This window comes from Microcaecilia unicolor, chromosome 2 (assembly GCF_901765095.1).
Source record: "Microcaecilia unicolor chromosome 2, aMicUni1.1, whole genome shotgun sequence".
Lineage (NCBI taxonomy): Eukaryota > Metazoa > Chordata > Amphibia > Gymnophiona > Siphonopidae > Microcaecilia > Microcaecilia unicolor.
In genome coordinates this window covers 98819676-98842646 of record NC_044032.1, presented here as the reverse complement: position 1 = coordinate 98842646, position 22971 = coordinate 98819676, and positions in this window count along the sequence as shown.

Sequence of the window (22971 nt, the reverse complement as noted above, 5' to 3'; positions counted from 1 at the left end):
GATAAGATTCTTTTGTTTGTAGTTATCTTTTTGTGGTTGCCCAGGCTGGTGTTCAAGAAAAATACAGCTGAGGGTACTTGGTTTGGGTAGGGGCTTGGGTTCTGGTTCTGTGATCCAGACAGGCCCGAAGAAATCCATACTGTCAATGTGAGAATGAGTCAATGACTAAGTTCCTGCACTGAGTGTGACCCCCTCATGCCTGGAACAAACCTGAGACAGGGTTACATAAATATTAAGGGGACAATATTCAGCTGGCAGTGATCAATGTTTTGCCGACTGCCTCTAGTGTTAAACCCAGAAATTCAATGCTGGGCATTGAATTTCTGGGTTTCCAGACTTAGCTAAAGTATTGCTCGTTAAGTGCGTCCTATTTACGCAGTTAACCTGGCTGGTTAACTGCTGAATATGCCAGTGCCAACTCCGCCCCTGAAATGCCCCCAACAGTGGTGACCCTACCATGAGGTCAACTGAGGCGGGGGTTTCATGCAGCAGTAATTATAGAGCGGCATCTTTCCCCTTTCCTTCCTCAACTCAGTGGCGTTCCTAGGGGCGCTGACACCCGGGGCGGATCGCCAATGCGCCCCGCCCCCCCGGGTGCAGCGCCCCACCCCCCGGAACAGCGCGACCCCCCCCCCCCCGGTGAAATAACCCCCCGGGTGCAGCGTGACCCCCCGGCGAAAGAACCCCCCGGGTGCACGCCGCTGGGGGGGGGGGTGCCGTGCGCCTGTCGGCTCTTCGTTTCCATGCTCCCTCTGCCACGGAACAGGAAGTAACCTGTTCCGGGGCAGAGGGAGCATGAAAACGAAGAGCCGACAAGCGTGCGGCACCCCCCCAGCGGCGTGCACCCGGGGTGGACCGCCCCCCCCCTCTTGGTACGCCACTGCCTCAACTCCCCTCCACAGCCTACCTCATTTTCTTTGGTTTTCAAAAGTTGGTGGCAGCAGCAATCTCTGATGTAACTTCCTGTTTTCTCGGAGGGGCGGCTACAGTACAGAGGAGATAATGGTGTTGGTTGAAGGGCAGTGTATGGGGATCGCTGCTGCCTCTGACTTTTCAAAACAACAGCAACAAAAAAGAAGAGGCTCAGGGTGTGGGGGGGGGGGGGGGGGGGGAGAGAAGCCAGACTGTGGCTGGGGGGAGGGCAAGAGTTGGCAGGGGGGCATGATGCTGGGGGGGGGGGTCAAGGTGCCATTTCATCCCTGCCTCAGGCAGCAGATTGCCTTGGTCCACCACAGCCCCCAAAATAACCGGTTTTCAGTTTGGCGCTAACCAGTTATTTTCAGCGGCAATAACTGGTTAAGTACCACTGAAAATTAGTGGTTAACCCTGAACAAACAATTTAACTGGCCAGGAATCATTTCTGGCTGGTTAACTTGCTTTGAATATCAGCTCCTAAAAGATTACCACAGGTTAACATTTCTGAAGCATAGCACCTAAAAATGTAGAATGATTCACTGTTTACTCAGTGTGATCATATACAGAGAGGAAACATGTTAAAAGTTCTTTGTATAACTATTTGTTTTTCTAGCTGCAAAGCTTAGATAATAGAACTCTTGTTGCAGGTGTCCCTGGCTCACACAGTCACCACTGACCTATGGGGAGGTGCTGATTGGTGGAAAACAACACTTCCTCCAGAAAACAGAAGCTGGGAAATCATCCAAACATGCCCATTTTCTGTAGAGGAAGTATGACCAATAAAGAAAAACAGGAAAACTGTTTCAATGAAAAATTAACAACTAACGTTTCATAATCAGAATAGACTGTAAATATTATGCAGCAGAATGTACAAATATTCTTTCTATATAGCTAGAATTCTTGTTCAAACTCCCAGGGGTAGTTCTATAACACAGACACTAATATTTACATGCCACTTACAAAAAATGACATTTAATCTTGTATTAATTTATTAGATTCTCTATCAATATACTGCCTTTCTGTGGTGCAATCAAAGCAGTTTACATTGTATATGTACTGTTAACTCCTAACCCCTATTCACTTATACACACCCATGTCTGTTTTATCATTCCCACCTCAAGTAATTCCCTTATCTCTTTTTTGCCCTGTTTGTCTGTCCTGATTAGTTTGCAAGCTCTATCGAACAGGGACTGTCTCTTACATGTTCAATGTACAGCGCTGCATATGTATAGTGGTGCTATAGAAATGATTAGTAGTAGTAGTAATAGTCTTTGGGATTCTGCATGAAATCTTGTTATTCTTTGGGATTCTGCATGGAATCTTGTTATTCTTTGGGATTCTGCATGGAATCTTGCTACTCTTTGTCCTTATCCCTTATTTGTCCTGTTTGTCTGTCTTGCTTAGATTGTAACCTTTGTCGAGCACGGACTGTCTCTTACATGTTCAGTGTACTGTTACCACCCCTCTCGGCTGGACTGTAGTGATGTGCTCCCAGATACCTGATGTTTGTAGTCGTGGCGAATATCCAGGGAACACACACTCACAGCCGAGGGAGTGGAACAAATAAACTAACCTCGTCCTTTACTCTCAAAGAATAAAGGAGGAAAAGAAGCTAAATTTAGGATTTGTTCCTGAACTGGAAGAACCGCACCTTCAGATTTGCAAATTATCTTTTTCTTTATTGAATACAAATGCAAACAAATTTTCATTCAAATAAACTCAAATTCACAATTAGTGTGTGGCTTAATACTACTACTACTTAACATTTCTAGAGCGCTACTAGGGTTACGCAGCGCTGTACAATTTAACAAAGAGAGACAGTCCCTGCTCAAAGAGCTTACAATCTAATAGACAAGTGAACGGTCGGTCCGATAGGGGCAGTCAAATTGGGGCAGTCTGGATTCACTGAACGGTAATAATAGAACTGCAATAACATATTCAACATTCAAATGTAGTTTTACATGTATACCCTTAACTTTTTCTGTTTCTTTCAACAAAATCACCTAAAAAGGCAGAAAAGGACCTTTTCAGATAAATATTTAAATTGTCTTTTTATCAAAATCAGATATTTGTTTTAATACTCCTTCCTTGCTATTGATGTCAGAATTTGAGTCTTTATAGGTATTATGGATGTTTGTGCAAGGATCTCACTTGAGCCCAGAGCACTTAGGCAAGTCAGGAAAACCTGGATTTTTTTTTTATATTTGATGTTGTTCTGTTCTTTAGTTTTCCCTTAAAATGTTGTGAACCAACAAAAAATGATATGTCCTTCAACACCCTTTTTCAAATGTCACTTAGCTGTGGTTGAATTTATTTAGGTGAGGTCTTTCTTGCATTGGAGCTCATCTGGAACCATTCAGAGGATGACTCCCCCAGATTTCTTCTTCCTAAACCTCACTTATAAAGAAAATAACTGGGTGCAAAACCTTAAAACTCCCTGGGCTTGTTCAGGAACGGACTCCACTCTGGTGACAATTAATCAGTTCTCAATACTGTGGTCACACTCTCTAATTGAAATAAAATAAGTTACAGGTTTTCTCACTACAAAACCTATTTCTCACTGTTGATTCCCTATTGTAAATGGTTGCAGAAGAAGGCTTTTACACTGCATTCAGGGATCACACAGTAACTCATTCCATATTCAAATGGTGATTCAACATTCCATCTCACAGACTTCACATAAAAACATAACATTTCCCCTTATAGTAATCAGATCTGTTTTGAAAATGCAGCGCACATATACAGAAGCAGTGCAGGATTTTCTGTAATCTGCAGTCAGATTCCAAACCCTGTATTCCAAATATCAAATTCACCTTCAACCTTAAATCCTTATACACTATTTCCTGACTCCCTTATAGGCTTTCTCATTTAGTACAATTCCCAGCACAAAGCACAACCTCTCTCACTCTTACCAGGATAGGCAGCCATGTGTCCTCTTAGTACCTTTGCATACAGACTCTCATTCCACCTTCCATGACCTTAAATTCCCTTAGAACTTAACCATTCCATTCACTGCATGCAGGGACATACCTCTGTTTCACTCCAAACCAAACTAAATTTGGTTTAAATTTTCTCACAACTTTCTATTAGTACAGCTCTCTCACCCAAAACACATCAGTTTTCCCCACATGAAATTCTCAATACCAAGGCTCACCTTCACTCACTTTCAATATCAAAGTACCCCTTTCCAATGTCACATTTCACTTTAGACTCATAAAATATACTTTTATTTCTTACATTTCACACAGACACACACCATATGTTTTTTTCTTTTCCAGCCTTCCCTTGCTCTCTCTGCCTGGCAACTCCCCCCCCCCCCCCCCCCAGAGGAAGGGACATCTGACCTCACTCAACCAATCAGCTTGTCAGCTAAAGACTGTTTTTTTTTCTCTGATCTGTTTTAGAATCTCCCTCCCCCATAGAAGTTACTGCAAAACTTCCTATATAGAGAATTTCCAGGTCAAATTTTAACCTGAAACAGCAAGGAACATTTTATAGTACAATCCCCACCTAATCATGGTTTATTGTTTGAAAAATAAAACCATATTTAAGAAACATCTCACACTTTCTTCACCTAACTCTATTAATAATTCACAAACTAACTTTAAACCTTTTCCAGCCAGCAGCATCCACCAAAACCCTGGAACAGCCCCCCCCCCCCCCCCCAGAGCCCCAGGAAAAAACATTTAATATATGTTACCATATATTACAGTACAGCACTGCATATGTCTAGTAGCACTATAGAAATGATTAGTAGTAATAGTAACATTCTACCTAAGCGCTGTTCTGTAAATACCACTTAACTTATATAATGCATGTTTGCAAGGGAGGGGCCAGATTCTATAAATTCAGTGCTTATAAAATTTGGTGTTTAACATTATTCTATAAAGGGCGCTTCATGATGAGCACTCTGTAGAATAGCGTTGAGCGCCAAACTTGTTACTCATCTTTGGGCATGAATCCTGTAAATCCTGGCGTGCAAATTGGGCACAGATCCCCACTATTCTATAACACTGCACTCATCTTTTGTGAGTGCCCCTGACCTGCCCGTGCCCCTTCCTTGGCCACACCTCCTTTTGATTTGTGCGCAATCCAGTTTTGGTACCCATTGTTACAGAATAGTGGCTAGCCAGATTGGCAGCCAAATCCTAATTAGTGCCATCTTAGCTAATTGTTTTGGGTGTTGAACTGGCATCTGTGTCTAACTGGATGTCCAAATTTGAGCATCCTTTATAAAATCTGGGGGAAGCTGTATATATGGGTGGAGCTTGGAAGGAGAATGGGCAAGGTTCAAACATATGTGTAACTTATAAAATATTGTAAACTGAACATGAATCCACAGTACTTAGGTGCTAACATTTCCACTGGCTCTATGGCTTGCATCAGTGCTCACACCTGTGTTAACTTCAACAAAAGCCCAGCACCTAAACTTTAAACATAAACCAAATGAAGGAAACTACTGATGACCTCAGCAGTGACTCTTTTCACACTGGATCACAGCCCAGTAATTCACTGATATCGTCATAGGTCAGTTAGATTTCTAATGAAACTTTTAATCTTTGTTACAAACTCTTCTTATAATTATATGTATAATAAAAACTATGTAGCTTATATCGCTGAAGAACCTGTCACCAACATGGTCCATGTTTCGGGAGACCTGCGTCAGGGTATTGAACCTAAAAAACTAGTTAATTAAAAAAAATAACTAAAATTTGCCTTAAGACTTTATAATCAAACATTTTACCCATGCTCAGAAGATCTTACCTTGCTATGCCTAAGCCTTGCTCTTTTCCAGGTTTTCAAAATAGCGCCTGAAGCCTGAATGCTGACTTTTTAAACACAACCTCATCAAAGATGACACCACTTCCTAGCTACACCTAGAGTTACACCAGTGACCATCAATCAATTTCCAAATTTAACCCACCAGGATCTTTTGTATTTCATGAATAAATCCAGCGCTGCTCTTTCATATTCGATAATTTCTACGCATCACATCCCTCCAACCCCAATTCTATTTTATCAATTATTTGCCTTTTTATATCTGAAATAGAATGAACTTTTGACACCCAATGGGCTACCAGTGGGGTATTCATCACTTTACAATTTATGCAAGACCTTTATTCATTAAGCCGAATTTTTATAGGTCTATTCGATCTGCCTACATATACAAGATCACAAGGACATATAATGGCATTTACTAACCAGCTTGATTCATATGTCATGCTGGTATGTGATGCGAAAGATTTATTATATTTCTTAAGGGTCCACACTGGTGCTTCTATGCTGCTGTTGCACCACTGATAATTACCATATTTGCTCTGTCCGATCATCCCTTCTGAGTATCAATGCCCTGACACAGATCTCCCGAAACATGGACCATGTTGGTGACAAGTTCTTCAGCAATATAAGCTAAGTAGCTTTTATTATACATATATCAATAAAAATAGTTTGTAAGAAAGATTAAAAGTTTCATTAGAATGCTAATTGACTTATGATGATATCAGTGAATCACTGGGCTGTGACTCAGTGTGAAAAGAGTCACTGCTGAGGTCATAGGTATACACCAGAGGAGAGGAGGGCCAGTATACCCTAGAGGTGAGGAGAGATAAGAGAGATATGATAGAGATGTTTAAATACTTGAAAGATTTTACTATAGAAAAAATATTTTCCAGAGAAGGGAAAATGGTAAAACTAGAGGACATGAATTGAGGTCATGGGGTGGTAGACTTAGGAGTAATGTCAGAAAATTATTTTTGACAGAGAGAGTGGTTGATACCTGGAATGCCCTCCTGAGGGAGGTAGTGGAGAAAAAAACTATGGCATAATTCAAAAAGGTATGGGATGAACACAGAGGATCCCTAATTAGAAAATGAATGGTATAAAAAACAAAACTTAAAGAGTTGCATATGTGTTTGCATGTCAAGTGGTGCTTAGATGGCAACTCTGGCGGTATCAACTAAAGCCAGTGCTGGGTTGGCTTGTACAGTCTCAGTCCCGTTTCCGTATATAGTAATCCGGTATAGGATGGGCTGGAGAGAGCTTTGACCTCCATAATTTGGAATGTGAGGACAGTGCCTGGCAGACTTTTACAGTCTATGTCCCGCAAATGACAAGATGGATTTGGATAGGCTAAAGTGAGCTTTGATGGCAACTCCAGTAGTTGGAACATAAGGACAGAGCCGGGCGGATTTCTATGGTCTCTGTCTCGGAAACACCAAAGAAATACCATGATCAAGAATATAATATCACATTCATGGTTGATTTAGTCTTGAATTGATCATGACTGTGACTGTTGGGCAGACTGGATGGACCATTCAGGTATTTATCTGCCATCACTTACTATGTTATAAGTAGATTCCTTTGCTCGGTTTATGTTTAAAGTTGAGGTGCTGGGCTTTTGTTGAAGTTATTGTGCTTATCCCAGAAATACTGGATTTTCCCCAAGTCCAATTTAATAATAGCCTATGGACTTTTCCTTTAGGAAGTTGTTCTAACCTTTTTTAAACTGTGTTAAGCTAACCACCTTTACCACATTCTCTGGCAATGAATTCCAGAGTTTTACATCTTAAGTAGAGGAGTGTGGTAGCCGTGTTAGAGTTTTACACAATGAGTAAAGAAAGATTTTCTCCGATTCGAGGAGTGGCCTAGTGGTTAGGGTGGTGGACTTTGGTTCTGGGGAACTGCGTTCAATTCCCACTTTGGGCACAGGTAGCTCCTTGTGATACTGGGCAAGTCACTTAACCCTCCATTGCCCCATGTAAGCCACATTGAGCCTGCCATGAGTGGGAAAGCGCCGGGTACAAATGTAACAAAAAAAATTACTACTTTGTAGCTTCATATAGCTGTATCTATATTCTGAAATTCTTATTCTATGATGTATATATGTAGTTGTAACATTTTGTAAGCCACATTGAGCCTGCAAATAGGTGGGAAAATGTGGGATGCAAGTGCAGCAAATAAATTCAGATGTACCCCTATAGATGACTTGAAACAATACACAGGCTGCTTTAAAAATTATTCGCTTATATGTGGGAAGCCAGTGCAATACTGTTGAACATGAAGAAATACTGTCAAATGTCTTAATTCTGTAGATTAACTGGGCCACAGTACTTTGAATGAGCTGTAATTTGTTCAATTACCTAGATGATAAACCCCGATAGAGGACGTTACAATAGGCCAGATGAGGAAGGATCAGCATTTGGAATAACAAGGCAGAAGACTTATCAAAAAACTCCTCACCTGTCATAGTTGTCTCATCCTACAAAAGGTTTTCTGCCATAGATGATTTATTTGGGCTTCAAACAATAGGAAAGAATCAATGACAACACCCAGCACCCTAGATTTTTCTTCAACCGAAAAAACATTACCTAAAGACAGAGTAATAGTATTAGGAATCTGAACATTTGGGTTTCTGAACCAGAAGATTTTAGTGCTCAAGGCACGTTGTTGAATTTCATCCATGCTAGATATTAAAATAACAGCAAAATCAGCAGAGTCACCATCAGCAGGTATTAGCATAAAAATATCATCAGGCACACAGAAAGGCATACAGGGGTCCTTTTACTAAGGCACGCTGAAAACTGTCTTGCGGTAGTGTAGGCGCGGGTTTTAGGGTGTATGCCGATCCATTTTTTTTAGCGCCTGTAAAAAAGGCCTCTTTTTTTGCCAAAAATGGACATGTGGCAAAATCAAAATTGCTGCGTGGCCATTTTGAGTCTGAGACCTTACCGCCAGCCATTGACCTAGCGGTAAAGAATCCAGGTGGTAATGACCTACATACGTCAAATTCCACTTGGCGCGCATCCATTACGTGCACCTGAAAATAAAAAAAATATTTTTCAGAATACGTATCGGAAGCGCACCAAAAATGAAATTACCGCAAGAGCCATGCGGTAGATGGGCGGTAACTCCATTTTAGTGTGAGTTGGGCGCGCGTAGACATGTGTATTAGTAAAAGGACCCCCCAATGATCAGGTGTTCCACAGCCTAAAAAGAAAAGGTTCACTGTCCCAAAAAAAATCTCACAAGAAAAAAATATAAACCTCCAATGGTTAGTGCAGTGGGCTGAGAACCTGGGGAACTGAGTTCAATTCCCACTGCAGCTCCTTGTCACCCTGGGCAAATCACTTAACCCTCCATTGCCCCAGGTACAAAACTTAGATTGTGAGCCCACTAGGGACAGAAAAAGTACTTGCAAATAGTACATGTAAACCACTTTGGTTGTAGCCAGAGAAAGGCAGTATATCAAATCCATGACCCTTACCAGTTTTATTAAATAAGTCCCCTGTCTCCCCTGAACCCTCAATTTACCCTCCCCACCCCTCCCCAGAACTCCCAAAAGACAAGCTTAAAATGCATTAGAAAATGATAATAGATTAAAGGTTTACAGCCAGAAAGATGCCCCATATTCTTTGCCATGTATGTAAAGTCATACAGCAATCTGCCATAAGATGCTCCATTTCACAAATATAATACAACTTATTTAACCATTTAAGTGTAGGGAGGACATGCTCAAATTTTTAATGTTAGGCTTTGATGAACAGCCACATTAACCCCATGGTGCATTAGTGCCTGCTTAACTGTAGGAAGCTCTTTTATTGTTTTATAGATTTCTGGGTCCCAGGGAATCATAACATTAAACCAGTGTTGTAATTAATATTGTACAGCTTTCCAAGAACTTTCCATATATGGCTCACGGTCCCCCATTTGCCACATTGTTACCAACCATGGGGTGACATAACTGGAAACATCAAACATATAAACAGCAAGTGACCGACTCACCTGCAAATGCGCAGTAGAGACTTCCCTCTCTGTCCCGCCCTCGCGTCAAGACGTGATGATGTGAGAGGGCGGAACAGAGAGGGAAACGGAGTCGGAGTCACTGTCGGACACTGCCGCCTGGAAACGAACATCACGCGCACCAACCTCCACCCTCTCCCCCATCCCCACCGCCGCTCCCGCCCTCCTCCATATCGGGCCCCCTGCACTGACCTGACAGCACCTCTCACCTCCGTGTGGAGGTGAGAGGCGCTGTCAGGTCAGTGCAGGGGGCCCGGCACGGAGGGGGGAGGAAGCGGCGGCAAGGAGGGTAGCTGGAAATCTCGCCCGTTTTGACGGGCTTAACGGCTAGTATGATGATAAAGAGCAGAGGTCAGATACTGTCTACACATAACTTTAAAGCAATTTTCCTGAATATTTGTTGCCACAAAGATCTTGGAGTGGGCTTTTACCATTCTTCTCCAGTCATGATCATTGTATTGTACTCCCATGGCATTTCCTCTTTATGTTTCACATAACATGAGGTGCTATCCTGCAGATAACTATACAGGACAGCAATAAGATTTGTGGGAATTTTTTTACTAAAGCTTAGCTCGAGTTATCTGCAGCAGGGCTCTTCAGTTGGAAAAGAGATGGCTGAGGGGAGATATGATTGAGGTCTACAAACTCTTGAGTGATATAGAATGAGTAAAAGTGAATCCATTTTTTACCCTTTCAAAAAGTACAAAGTCTAGGGGACAGTCAATGAAGTTACATAGAAACACTTTTAAAACAAATAGGAACAAATATTTTTATACTCAAGAAATATTTAAGGTCTGGAACTCTTTGCCGGAGGATGTAGTAACAGCACTTAGTGTATCTGGGAATTAAAAAGTTTTGGACAAGTTCCTGGAGGAAAAGTCAATAATCTGCTGTTGAGACAGATATGAGGAAGCCACTGCTTGCCCTGGTATTGGTAGCATGGAATGTTGCTACTATTTGGGTTTTGCCAGGTTCTTGTGACCTGGATTGGCCACTGTAGGAAACAGGATACTGGGCTAGATGGACCATTGGTCTGACCCAGGATGGCTACTTTTGCTCTTATGTTCTTATAGTGCGGTGCTGTCTGGGGGCGGAGCAGAAGCAGAGCCTCAAAATGTCTGAGCAACACTAATATTTGTGTAACTATCTGGGCAAGTAGGACCTCATCTATAACCCTCCTATCTTGCCTGGATAACTAAAGGGATGCCAGTACTGAATACTGGCAGTACCCAAATAACCTCTGGGATCCACCAAAGATCCATGCATTCAGCGTTGCCCATTGCAGTCTAAATATTACCTGGCACATTCCTAACTTCTTCAGTCTCGCTATGTATGTCTTACTGCAGGCCATCTACTATTTTGGTGGCTATTTTTTCTGTTAAGTCCACGTTATCAATATATATTTGGAGATGTGGTTTCCAGAACAGCACACAATATTCAAGGTGTGGCTTCACAAGAAACCTGCATGGATCCAATAATAGTTCCCTACAATGATACATCTCCTTTTACCACCAAGCACAGTATTTCTTTCCCATCTGCCTTCACACTGACTGGTTATCTTGATGATCATCCCCAGTTCACTGTACACTGACTGATATCTCTTCCTCTTAACCCCTTGATCGCACTTTCAGTTTTTTTAAAATCTCATTTCCCTTCATATCTACCCCCTTCACAGGTATGGCTTGTGCAGATTTGTATATCATCTTTGAACAGGTATGTTTTTCCTTCTAACCCTTCCACAATGTAATTGGAGCAAGGACTGATCTCTGTGGCCCCCTGCTGGTCACTTTCCAAGGTATTCAAAGTGAACTCCATGCATATTCATCATGATAATTAATTTCACATATTTAAGTTAATTACTCTCAGCAATTTAGATTGATGACTTCAGCTCTACTGAAAGCTAATATATATGAAAACATGCAGTGAAACTTATCAATCAAGAAGAATTGTCTGAGTCACTATGAAGTGTTTTCAAGCAGCAGCATATACAGCTGACTAATTATGCTGCTCATGTGCACCTAGTAATAGCACTAGTGATTAAAAAATGGTGCCAGCAAATGACACAAGGGAGATCACCTCCAACATTATATTGAAATATGCCAAATGCTTTACATCAAGTTAATAGGCAGTGTGTACAGTTTATCCTAAGACCTGGGTGATGTTCCTGCTCACAGGTTGGCGGGGGGATGGGGGAGTTAGAGAAAGCAATTCATATTCACAGAGATTCTGAAAATGTATTTTAAGAAATATAGGATTGGCTAATGATATGCCACCTTTTCTGATGTCAAGAAGTCTACCTAAAACGGGGAAGCTACAACATTATTTCAACAAAAGAACTTAAAATTTCAAAGATAGCAACAAAACTGATGCAAAACAGTCTTTACAGTGGGTAGGATCAATTGGCCATATTTCTAAATGGAACAAGGTGAATAGCGGAGTGCCAAAGGGATCTGTACTGGGACCGGTGCAATTTAACATATTTATAAACGATCTGGAAATCAGAGTGACAAGTGAGGTGTTAAATTTGCAGATGACACAAAACTATTCAAAGTTGTCCAAACACATGCGGACTGTGAAAAATTGCAGGAAGACCTTAGGAAACTGAACGAATGGGCATCTAAATGGCAGATGAAATTTAAAGTGTACTAATGCAAAGTGATACACATTGAGAAGAATAATCAAAATCATAGTTACTTGATGCTGCGGTGCAGTTTAGGAGTCAGCACTGAAGAAAAAGATTTAGGTTTCATTGTAGACAATATGCTGAAATCTTCTGCCCAGTGTCTGATGGTGGCCAAAAAAGCAAACAGAATTCTAGGAATTATAAGGAAAGGGATGGTAAACAAGACCCAGAATATTTTAATGCCTCCGTATCGCTCCATGGTGCAACCTCACCTTGAGTATTGCTTTCAATTCTGGTAACTGTATCTCAAAAAAGATATGGTGAAATTAGAAAAGGTTCAAAGAGCAGCAAAAATGATAGAGGGGATGGAACTCCTCTCAAATGAAGAAAGGCTAGATGGTTAGGGCTCTTCAGTTGGAAAAAAGAAACAGCTGAGGGGAGATATGATAGAGGTCTACAAACTCCTGAGTGGTATAGAATGGGTAGAAGTTAATCGTTTTTCACTATTTCAAAAAGTACAAAGACCCAGGGACACTCAATGAAATTACATAGAAATACTTTTAAAACAAATAGGTAGAAATTTTTTTACTCAAAGACTAGTTAACCTCTGGAATTCATTGCCGAAGGATTTGGTAACAGCAGTCAGCGCATCTGAGTTTAAAAATGGTTTGGACAAGTTTCTGGAGGAAAAGTCCATAGTCTGTCATTGAGATAGATATTGGGGAAGCCACTGCTTGCCCTGGGATTGATAGCATGGAATGTTGCTAGTGTTTTGGTTTCTGCCAAGTACTTGTGACCTGGATTGGCCACTGTTGGAAGCAAGATACTGGGCTAGATGGACGATTGGTCTGAGCCGGTATGACTATAACCCATTTCCATGGGTAAAACACAATTTAATTTATATCTACACTATTATTTATTTATAGTTCATTTCTACCCCACATTTTCCCACAAATGCAGGCACAATGTGGCTTACATGAATTATGAAAAGATGAAAAGTACAATACATGAAAGCTACAGAAGAATAAGAATGTAGCGCTAACAACAATGATAATGACTAAACAGCAGAGTTACTGATGGAGTATTTTCTTACTCCTGGAAGTTAAAAATTTGCAGAGGGGTTGCCACATTAAGTAGCAAAAATGACCTTAAAGCTGGTGGCATTTCATAGACTTACTGATGCATTGTGACGTAAGCTTTTGAGGGAAAGCGCCCACTTTGTCAAATGGTTAAAATTGCTATTTAGAAGCCAACTGAAAATGAGATTATCCCAGCACATTTTTTTTTAAATCAAGGATATAAATTTTCAAATAAGAACATAACAATAGCCATATTGGGGCAGACTGAAATGCCTAGCATTCTGTATAGCCTAGTATAGCCTAGTATCCTGTTTCCAGCAGTGGCCTATCCAGGTCACAAAACAAAGGCTGAATAGCAGCATCGAGAGTATACTCAAATATGGGAGAGCAAAACAATCTTGGTAACCAATCTGCTTGAAATAACAACTAATATCTGCATTGACTCTTCAAATCTCCAGGTAATATAAAGTTTGAACTCTTTTATGGTCTGTCAAATGCCTTTTTAATAGCTCTGCATTCATTCTCCATACTACAGAGTAATACTGTGATAGAAGAGATAATATTGACATTTCAAGACTCATTGTCCCTTCCTCAGACATTGTGTTGGCATGAAATAAATAGATACGGTCTATTCATAGGTTATTTTAGATTGAAGATTAGTATTTATGCATTTTTAAATCTTACACTTTGTGGTGAGTAGGTTTTAATCCCTCTGTCTGGGTTATGTTTTGCTGCTGCTGTTGTTGTTATTATTATTATTATTATTATTTTTAGGAGTCTTGGTTGAACCATCCCAAGATGAATTATTCACTGTGCAGGGTTGACTAGACCCCTCTTGGGGATTTGCAAGACTTCACTGTACCGTTCAGACACTGAGGGTCATTGAGGGGATTGTTTGTAGTCTTTTCACTATTAGCAAAGAGGTAAGACTGAGCCCTTAATGATGTTTCGCCAAGGCCTGTTTGTTTACAAGTGTAACGTAATAATAGAGTTCAATCCACACATAATTCAGAATGAATAATTATTACATCTCTCATCCGAATTAATAGCTGCATGACATACACAATTCTAACAGGATTTATTCTGACTGAAGCCAGCATGACTTCCTCTCAAAATGCCACGGAACTTGTTATAGTAGTATAGCAATAGGGCAAAGATTTCTGCCTTCATGAGCTGATATAATGCAAACTCCTGAAGCTGATTCAACTTCAACACAAAGTGAAGCAAGAAAAGAATCAAACCCTGTAGTCCAAAGCAGCACAAATAGAGAGGAACCAGCTTGGAGTAGTGTAGAATAACAAAAGTTTATTGATAAGCAACCCAACACAGCCGTGTTTCGGCAAAATGTGCCTGCATCAGGGGTCAGGTACCAAACAGATCTTCTCCCTTTGTGAATTAATGAGAGAGATGTCATTCATAGGTATCAATAGTCTTGAAATGCTAAGGCCCTTATTTTAGAAGCTCTGTTTGTGTCTTAGATATCTGAAAACTGGCATTTAGACATCCATTGAATAGCCATACAAATCCTGATTTTACAAAGCCAGGATATAGCTATCTAAAACTACAGTACATCCTTCTAGCAAGGAGGCATGGTATGGGCATGTTTTGGTGAACTGGATTAGGACTGGTTCACAGACAGACGTCAGAGGGTGGTGGTTAATGGAATTCACTCGGAGGAAGGAAAGGGGAGTAGTGGAGTGCCTCAGTGCTGAGGCTGATTCTGTTCAATATATTTGTGAGTGACATTGCTGAAGGAGTAGAGGTAAGGTTTTCCTTTTTGCGTATGATGCCAAGATTTGTAACAGAGTGGACACCCCAGAGGGACTGGAAAACATGAAAAAGGATCTGCAAAAGTTAGAAGAATGGTCAAATGTTTTGTAATTATAATTCAATGAAGGAAGTGTAGAGTGATGCACTTAGGAAGAAGAAATCCAAGGGAGCTGTATGTGCTAATAGGTGAGAGGATGATATGCACAGACAGGGAGAGGGACCCTGGGGTAATAGTATCTGAGGATCTGAAGGCGATGAAACAGTGTGACAAGATGGTGGCCATAGACAGATGAATGCTAGACTATAGAGAGAGAGAGGCGTAACCAGCAGAAGAAAGGAGGTGTTGATGCCCCTGTACAAGTCTTTGGTGAGGCCCCACTTGGAGTACTGTGTTCAGGTTTGGAGGCTGTATCTTGCTAAGGATGTAAAAAGACTTGAAGTGGTCCAGAAGAAGGTGACAAAATGGTATGGGGCATGCACCAAAAGACATTTGAGAAGAGACTGAAAGACCTGAATATGTATACCCTAGAAGAGAGGAGGGACAGGGGAGATATGACACAAATTTACTTGAAAGGAATTAATATAGAAACAAATATTTTCCAGAGAAGAGAAAATGGTAAAACTAGTGGACATGAATTGAGGTTGCAGGGTTAGGACTAATGTCAGGAAATTCTTTTTCACGGAGAGGATGGTTGATGCCTGGAATGCCAAGAGTAGAACACAGCGAAGGCGACAAGATGGATGATGCCAAACAAAACTTCTACTGGACTCAGAAAAAGTTCACAGCAAGAGTTTATTCTTAAAAACTGGACTCGACACGAGTCGTGTTTCGGCCACTCAGGCCTGCCTCAGCAGTCCCTGTATGGCAAAGTGCTGTTGGTTATCTAGGAAAAGTCTTGTCCGAATATTGGATTTACTAACAAGACCTTAAAAATGTTGAGAAAAGATAATCTCAACTTCTTTATACCAGTATGAGCGGCACTGGAATGTCCCACTGAGGGAGGTGGTGGACAAAAAATGGTGACAGAATTTAAAAAGTCATGGGATGAACACAGAGGATCTCTAATTAGAAAATTAATGGTATAAAAAACAAAACTTAAATGGTTGTATGTGTGTTTGCATGTTGAGTGGCACTGAGATGGTGACTGGCTGTGAAGAACTAAGGCCGGTGCTGGGCAAGCTTGTATGGTCTGGGTCCCATATATGGCAATCCAGTTTAGGATGGGCTGAAGGGGGCTTCGATAGAAACTCCAGTAATATGGAATGTGAGGACAGTGTCAGACAGGCTTTTATGGTCTGTGTCCTGCAAATGACAAGACAGATTTGGATAGGCTGGAGAGGGGTTTGATGGCAACTTCAGTAGTTGAATAGGGCTGGGTGGACTTCTACGGTATATGACCCAGAAATGCCAATGAGAGACAATGATCAGTTATTTTATATCACATTCATTGTTGGTTTACTCATGACTTGATAATGGGTGAGATTGTTGGGCAGACTGGATGGACCATTCAAATCTTTATCTGCCGTCATTTACTATGTTACTATGTTTTAGACAGGACTAGAGAGGGATCAAAATATGGATGCCCAATTCTGATTTTGAGAAGGGAAAGAAACATCTACGTCTAAAAAGAAGGACAGAAAGATATTGTTATTTAGACCTGGTACTTGGCACATCCACGTTACAGAAACATGTTTAGATTGAACAGCTGTCCACTGGAAGGGTTAAGACAAGTTACCTCCATAATCCAACAGTAGTTGATGTCCCCACTCCCTCCCTTGAACATGAAACTAGCAAGGGATGCCAGACTCTATGACAGCTTCAGGAACTGTGGACATTCATGGTACAAAGATATTTTAAAAATTAACTTCTTAATAGACTTCTATGCAGAGTTGAGGTGCAGCCTAATGGTTAGGGCAGTGGTCTAAGAACTGAGGGACTTTGGCTCAAATCCCTCTTCATCATGTGATCATTTTTAAAATTGTTTGCCCTCCAAAGACAGCAAAATACTGTCACAATCCTGGCCGTGCCCCGGCCCCCTCACTCACTTCGGGGCATTTTCAGGGCTCCTGTCCCGTCTCAATGAATCATTCGGGCAGCATTCCCAGGCGACTCCAATGCATTCTCGCCTCTGTTTCCTACACAGCAATACTGGTACCCATAGGTGCATGCATATGCATGCCAAAGCTCTCCTTTTAAAATGGCAGGCAGCTGAAGCAGAGGGTGGCGCTCTCCTGTGATGTTTCCTGGGGTGGAGTTATTTCAGCTCTCAGACCTTCCTTCTGCCTTGCCTTCGCAATAGGTCTTCAGAGCAGTGCAGTGCCTTATCTCATGTGAAGCCTTGCATGAATACATCCTGCTCCTGCCAAGTCCAACCTGCCTTGTTCCTGCCTTGTCTGCTTGTTCCAGTTTCAGTTCCAGTGCTCCAGTCCTCAGCACCGCTGTTCCAGTTCCAGAGCTCCAGACCTTAGCTCCACTGTTCCAGTTCCAGTGCTCCAGTCCTTACCTCCATTGTTCCAGTTCCAGTGCAACAGTCCTCAGCTCCACTGTTCCAGTGCTCCAGTCCTCAATTCCGCTGCTCCAGTTCCAGTGCTCCAGACCTCTACCCTGCTGTTCCAGTTCTGGTGTTCCAGTCTCCAGCTGTGCAGCCTGTGCCCTCAGTCCCAGTACCCTGTTCCACACCTTTGCAGTCCAGTCTCTTAGGACTTCTTTCTGGGTCCCCCTTGGGCCTCCTCCACCAGGCAGTGACTCACCTGCCATCAGTAGGGACTTCAGACCCCCAGGTTGGGAGCCCAAAAATGGTCCAAGGGCTCACTCATCTCAAACTGTGACAAATACCTAATGTACATGAATGTATAAGAAACCTGCAAGCCTGAAGGCTGTTGAAGCAGGATACATTCAGGTACAGTAGGTATTTTTTTGTCACTGGGGGGCTCACAATTTTTAAAACATCACAAAGAGCTGAAGTGGGATTTGAATCTGGGCCACTTGATTCTCAGACCACTGCTTTAACCATTAGCTTACCGCTCTGCTCTGCATAGACATCAATGTGGCCATTTTATAAAATGGACGTTTCTATGCTGTAACAAAGACATCCATGTCCCTTATTTTCCTCCCTTCATAATTTGGATATTTCAGTTTGTAAAATAGATGTTCATGCTGAATGTCGTCAGCACATGGACATCCATTTCTCATGTATTTTAGAATAGTCTGTGAATCAGCAGATGCTGTTCTAAAATACATGAGAAATAGACACCTGAATGTGATGTACTGATTTGGACGTCCATATTTTGAGTTGGATGTATTTTCTAAAATGCTGTTCCACATAAAATCAATAATGAAGCAGCATCTCTTACACAGTGGCCATGTTGGGTCCCTATCAATACACTTTTGTGATTGGGTCACACCTATCAATAAACCTTTGTGATTCCACACCACTTCTCCAGGCTTCAGAAATGTAGCAAGCCTGGAATGCGCCCTCTGTGACACTCCCCCCTAATGCTCCTGGTGTGCCCTAGTTCTGCCCATTTTTGATGTGTCAGCAAGGGAAGCCAATGGAATAGGTGCAAGTTTTGCACCCCAGCTTCCCTTGGGCCCAGTGTGGTGCACTGGCCTCATATAGCTAGCTATGGCCCTGCCAGGCTAGTTCCATTCTATTTGTTCTGCTCAATTTAAATTCAACCTAAGTTCAAGTTCTTTCAGTAAGCAGCAAAAGCTGTTCCTAAGTATAGGAAAACCATCTCATGAATTGTACTGCATTGTCATACTAGGGGCTAACTGGAAAACTCGGTCTGAGGGCAAGGCAGAAACTTGAATTTCTCCATAGACTCAGAGTTCTTACATCTATTGCAGAATCCTACAGAAAAAAATATAGGGGGCTCTATAAACACATACTCAGGGTCTCACAAATAGTAGGGAAAGGTCTTAAAGGAAGCGTGGCCCAAACTGAATGGTAACACCAGGTCACACTTTGCCATGGAGCTTTACATATGTTTTCAGTTTAGAATGTCTACATCCAGGGACATTTTTACATCCTGCAAATATAGGCATGATTTCTGTGATGCCGAGCAATAGAAGGTTAATTGGTTTGCCCAGCATCTCGTGGGAATTGAACCCAGTTCCTCAGGTTCTCAGCCTGAAAACAAACTGGTTAACCTACATGCCCCTTAACAAAGTTACCTTCTTGATGTGAGTAAGCACATTTTTTTTTTAGAATTTATATTTAACTCATGCCTTTTCACTGTTAGTTCAAGACAAGTTATGTGGAGGTACTGTAGTCATTCCCATGCTTGAAGGAGCTTAAAATCTATGGCCCTGATGCTCAGAACAACGGCGTTAGAACCGAATAGTACTGGACTAGCATTGGTGCTAGTTGCTAGGTGCTAATCTGCGCAGAATACTCAGGGGGCTCTAGAGCATAAAGCAACATGCATGCAGAGATGGCCGCAAATTGTATTTAAATGTAGTCAAACAGGGACCAAGATGGTACATAAGTACGTAAGTATTGCCATACTGGGACAGACCAAAGGTCCATCAAGACCAGCATCCTGTTTCCAACAGTGACCAATCCAGGTCACAAATACCTGGCAAGATCCCAAGAAAGTACTAAACATTTTATACTGCTTATCCCAGAAATAGTGGATTTTCCCCAAGTCCAATTTAATAATGGTCTATGAACTTTTCCTTTAGGAAGCCGTCCAAACCTTTTTAAAACTTTGCTAAGCTAACCGCCTTTACCACATTCTCCGGCAACAAATTCCAGAGTTTAATTACATGTTGAGAGCTGGTTTGAGATAGTGCTGTGATCCGGTTTCCTCTTACCTTTTTCTTTGTGTTATACCTCATTAAAAAAGAAAGGGGGTGGTTAAGACCGCTCCTTCCACGGTCCGTGAGCCATCCTCGGTGCAACAGACTATCGACCACTCCATCATTGGACCTGTCTTGTTATCCGATGAAGCAAGTCCTGTGATGATGTGTGGTGTTGAAGGAAAGTCAGCCTCTTTTTCTGATTTGTTTTAAATTTACTACTTAGTAGCTTCTTTCAGTGCCCCCTAGTCTCAATGCAGAACCCTCTCATCTGGAAAGATATTTGTTAGATTATGGTCAAGGGAATAAATAGGATTAAGGGTTTTGTATTTTAGTGAAGCTCTAAGAATAGAAAGTTTGTTTCTATCTAATCTTCTGAAAAAAAATTTTCTCTCTCTGAGATGTGGACTTGAGGTTTAATAGGGGTATGTAGTTGTATTAGTTTTTATTTCTGATTGAGAAAGATATTGGTGTTTCTAGCCTTTCTAGTTTGCATTTCTTCTGGAAATAATTTGTAAATTTTCAAATAATAATAATTTTTTAAAAAGTACGCTGTTTTGGTTGTTTCATGGATTTGTAGTCTTTTTAAAGACTGTATCCATTTTTAGCATTCTTGTGAAGCCTTCTTTGCTACATTTGGGCTTTTCAACATATATATAGACTCCTGTCACATTTGTAGTGGTCTCTGTTCCTCCATCTCAGAGATCGAGCTCAACATTAGCACACAGCCATATATGAAACACATGCAAAAAAGGTTTTTTCATGGCCCTGCAAAAAAATAAAAAGGGTTTAGAGTGCGGGAAGACCAACGTATGAGCACTCTAAGACCATTTCTTAGTACAACTTAGTAAAAAGAGCTCCTTAGATTGTAACTCCCTCTGGGGACAAGGAAGTACCTAAATGCAACCTACTTTGAACTACCACTGGAAAGGCATGAGCTAGAATACTAAACATAAGTCAAATGAGTTTCTGAGCATTGCCTGGCTTTCATGTGTGTCAAAGTATGTGTACTGTCTACCAGGGCACATACCTCTGACTGCTATAAAAAAAAAAAGAGGCATCCCTGGGGCAAGAGAGATTGGAGGAGTGACTATACATGAAAAGGCCTTTTCCTCATGTCATTTTGACAGACCCTTACAGTGCTATGTATATAACACACCACACCAATATTTCTGTTAATTCTGAAAAAAGTAAAGGGTTATATGAATCATTGAGGTATTTTAAAGCCTGAAGCCTTACAGTCAAGGAAGTATGTTGTATATATATATCACAGTAAGACAACATCAACAATGCTGAGGTATTTCAGAAAGCATTCCCTCCACCCCTTTCCCAGGATACACCCCATTTGGTGTTATACATGTACTGGACATATGGGAAGCAGACACGGTGAGTGTGTCATTAGTCAAATGAGAAGCAGAGCAGAAGCCACCCCCTATAATTGTGCCTCTGAGCAGAGTGAGAAAAGTGACTTCTGTCATTTCAGAATGTATCCTGTGTCTTATCTTGTTTTAAACTTTATTTTTATTTTATTTCTATTTTATACTTTTCTTAAGGCTTTAAACTAAGAAACTTAGCTTTAGAAGTATGAGAGGTAATACAATGATGTTCAGTGAGCGGACCTGACCAAGACGCAGCTTCAGCGAAACATGCCGCATGCCGGCCAGTGGTCCCACTGTTTACAAGCTACTTCTAAAGCTAAGTTTGTTAGTTTAAACTTTAAGAAAAATATAAACTAGAAATAAAGTTTAAAACAAGATAAGACACGGGATGCAAAATTTGGACCATTGAAGAGGCAAGGTGAGCTAAGAAAATGTCTGGCTCTTAACAGATGAGTCGCCGCTGAGGTCCTTTATATAAACTATACAAAACTTTTGCATTAGCTATATTGTTTGAAGATAATAGGCGCTGGGTTTCTTCTGGAGTTGTTGACTGTTCAATTCCCCCCCCCCCCCCCCCTCTTACATAATAAGCTTTCATCTTTAAGTTTGACCACATTATTTGGATATCAGAATGTATGTCACATTTCATTGTCTCTAACAAGCCAGATAGTGAGAGAACTCTAGTGCAAAACACATAAATTTATTGAACATAATTAGTGAAAAATGGGAAGCCTGCAGGATTTTAAGTACTGTACATTTTCCTTATGTAATTGCTGCAGGTTTTGAATCTCTAGGTGATAATGGTGCACTAGTTCTTGAAACCAGTGGATCCGAGACAACATATAAGTCCTATTTGATGTGACATCCTTTTATCATGTAATGTGACAATAGAAGGAGGATGGGATGTTATATGGAAAAGTACAGGACTTTAAGAGAAGGAGATAAAATATTGCTCTAGGTATGGGATATGACAGGAAAGAGAAATAAATGGTTAGAAGTGATAAAAAAGTTTATAGTAATTAAAAGTTAAGAGAAGCAGCTTAATTTAATAATATGGTCCACTATTTTGTATTGGTTTTCATTTTCAGTATAACAGAGGGATGCAAAGGTATCAAATGCTTTTGGCTAAGCTTTGTCAATTCTGCCATGGTCACAGATCAGGTTCTGGCAAATTTCAACAGGGTAGCTTTCAAGACCTGAGGTGACGGTTGCATGAAGCCTGAATCTGATTGTAACTTTGTGAGCGAACTCTGTAAGCTAGTCAGTCTTTGGAGTAGTGGACATCAGGAACAATAGAAGTATATTTTCTGTATTTCCATGAAAAGAAAAGAAAACAAATCAATAAAACACACAAAATCAAGCATTAAAAACAGAGCCACAGACACTGCCTCCTTCCATATAGTCCGTTGCTCTGAGGATACACTGTATTTGAGGATTATTCTAGAGCATATTTTGTAAAGGTACATGTAGACATATGTTGCCTTTATAAAACTAGTATATTTTATGCAGACTTCTGCATAATAGACTATGCACCCTGCATAGCTGCCGAGAGGAGGGGGACAGGGAAGCAAAATTCCCTGGGCTTGAGCCTCCAGGGAGGAC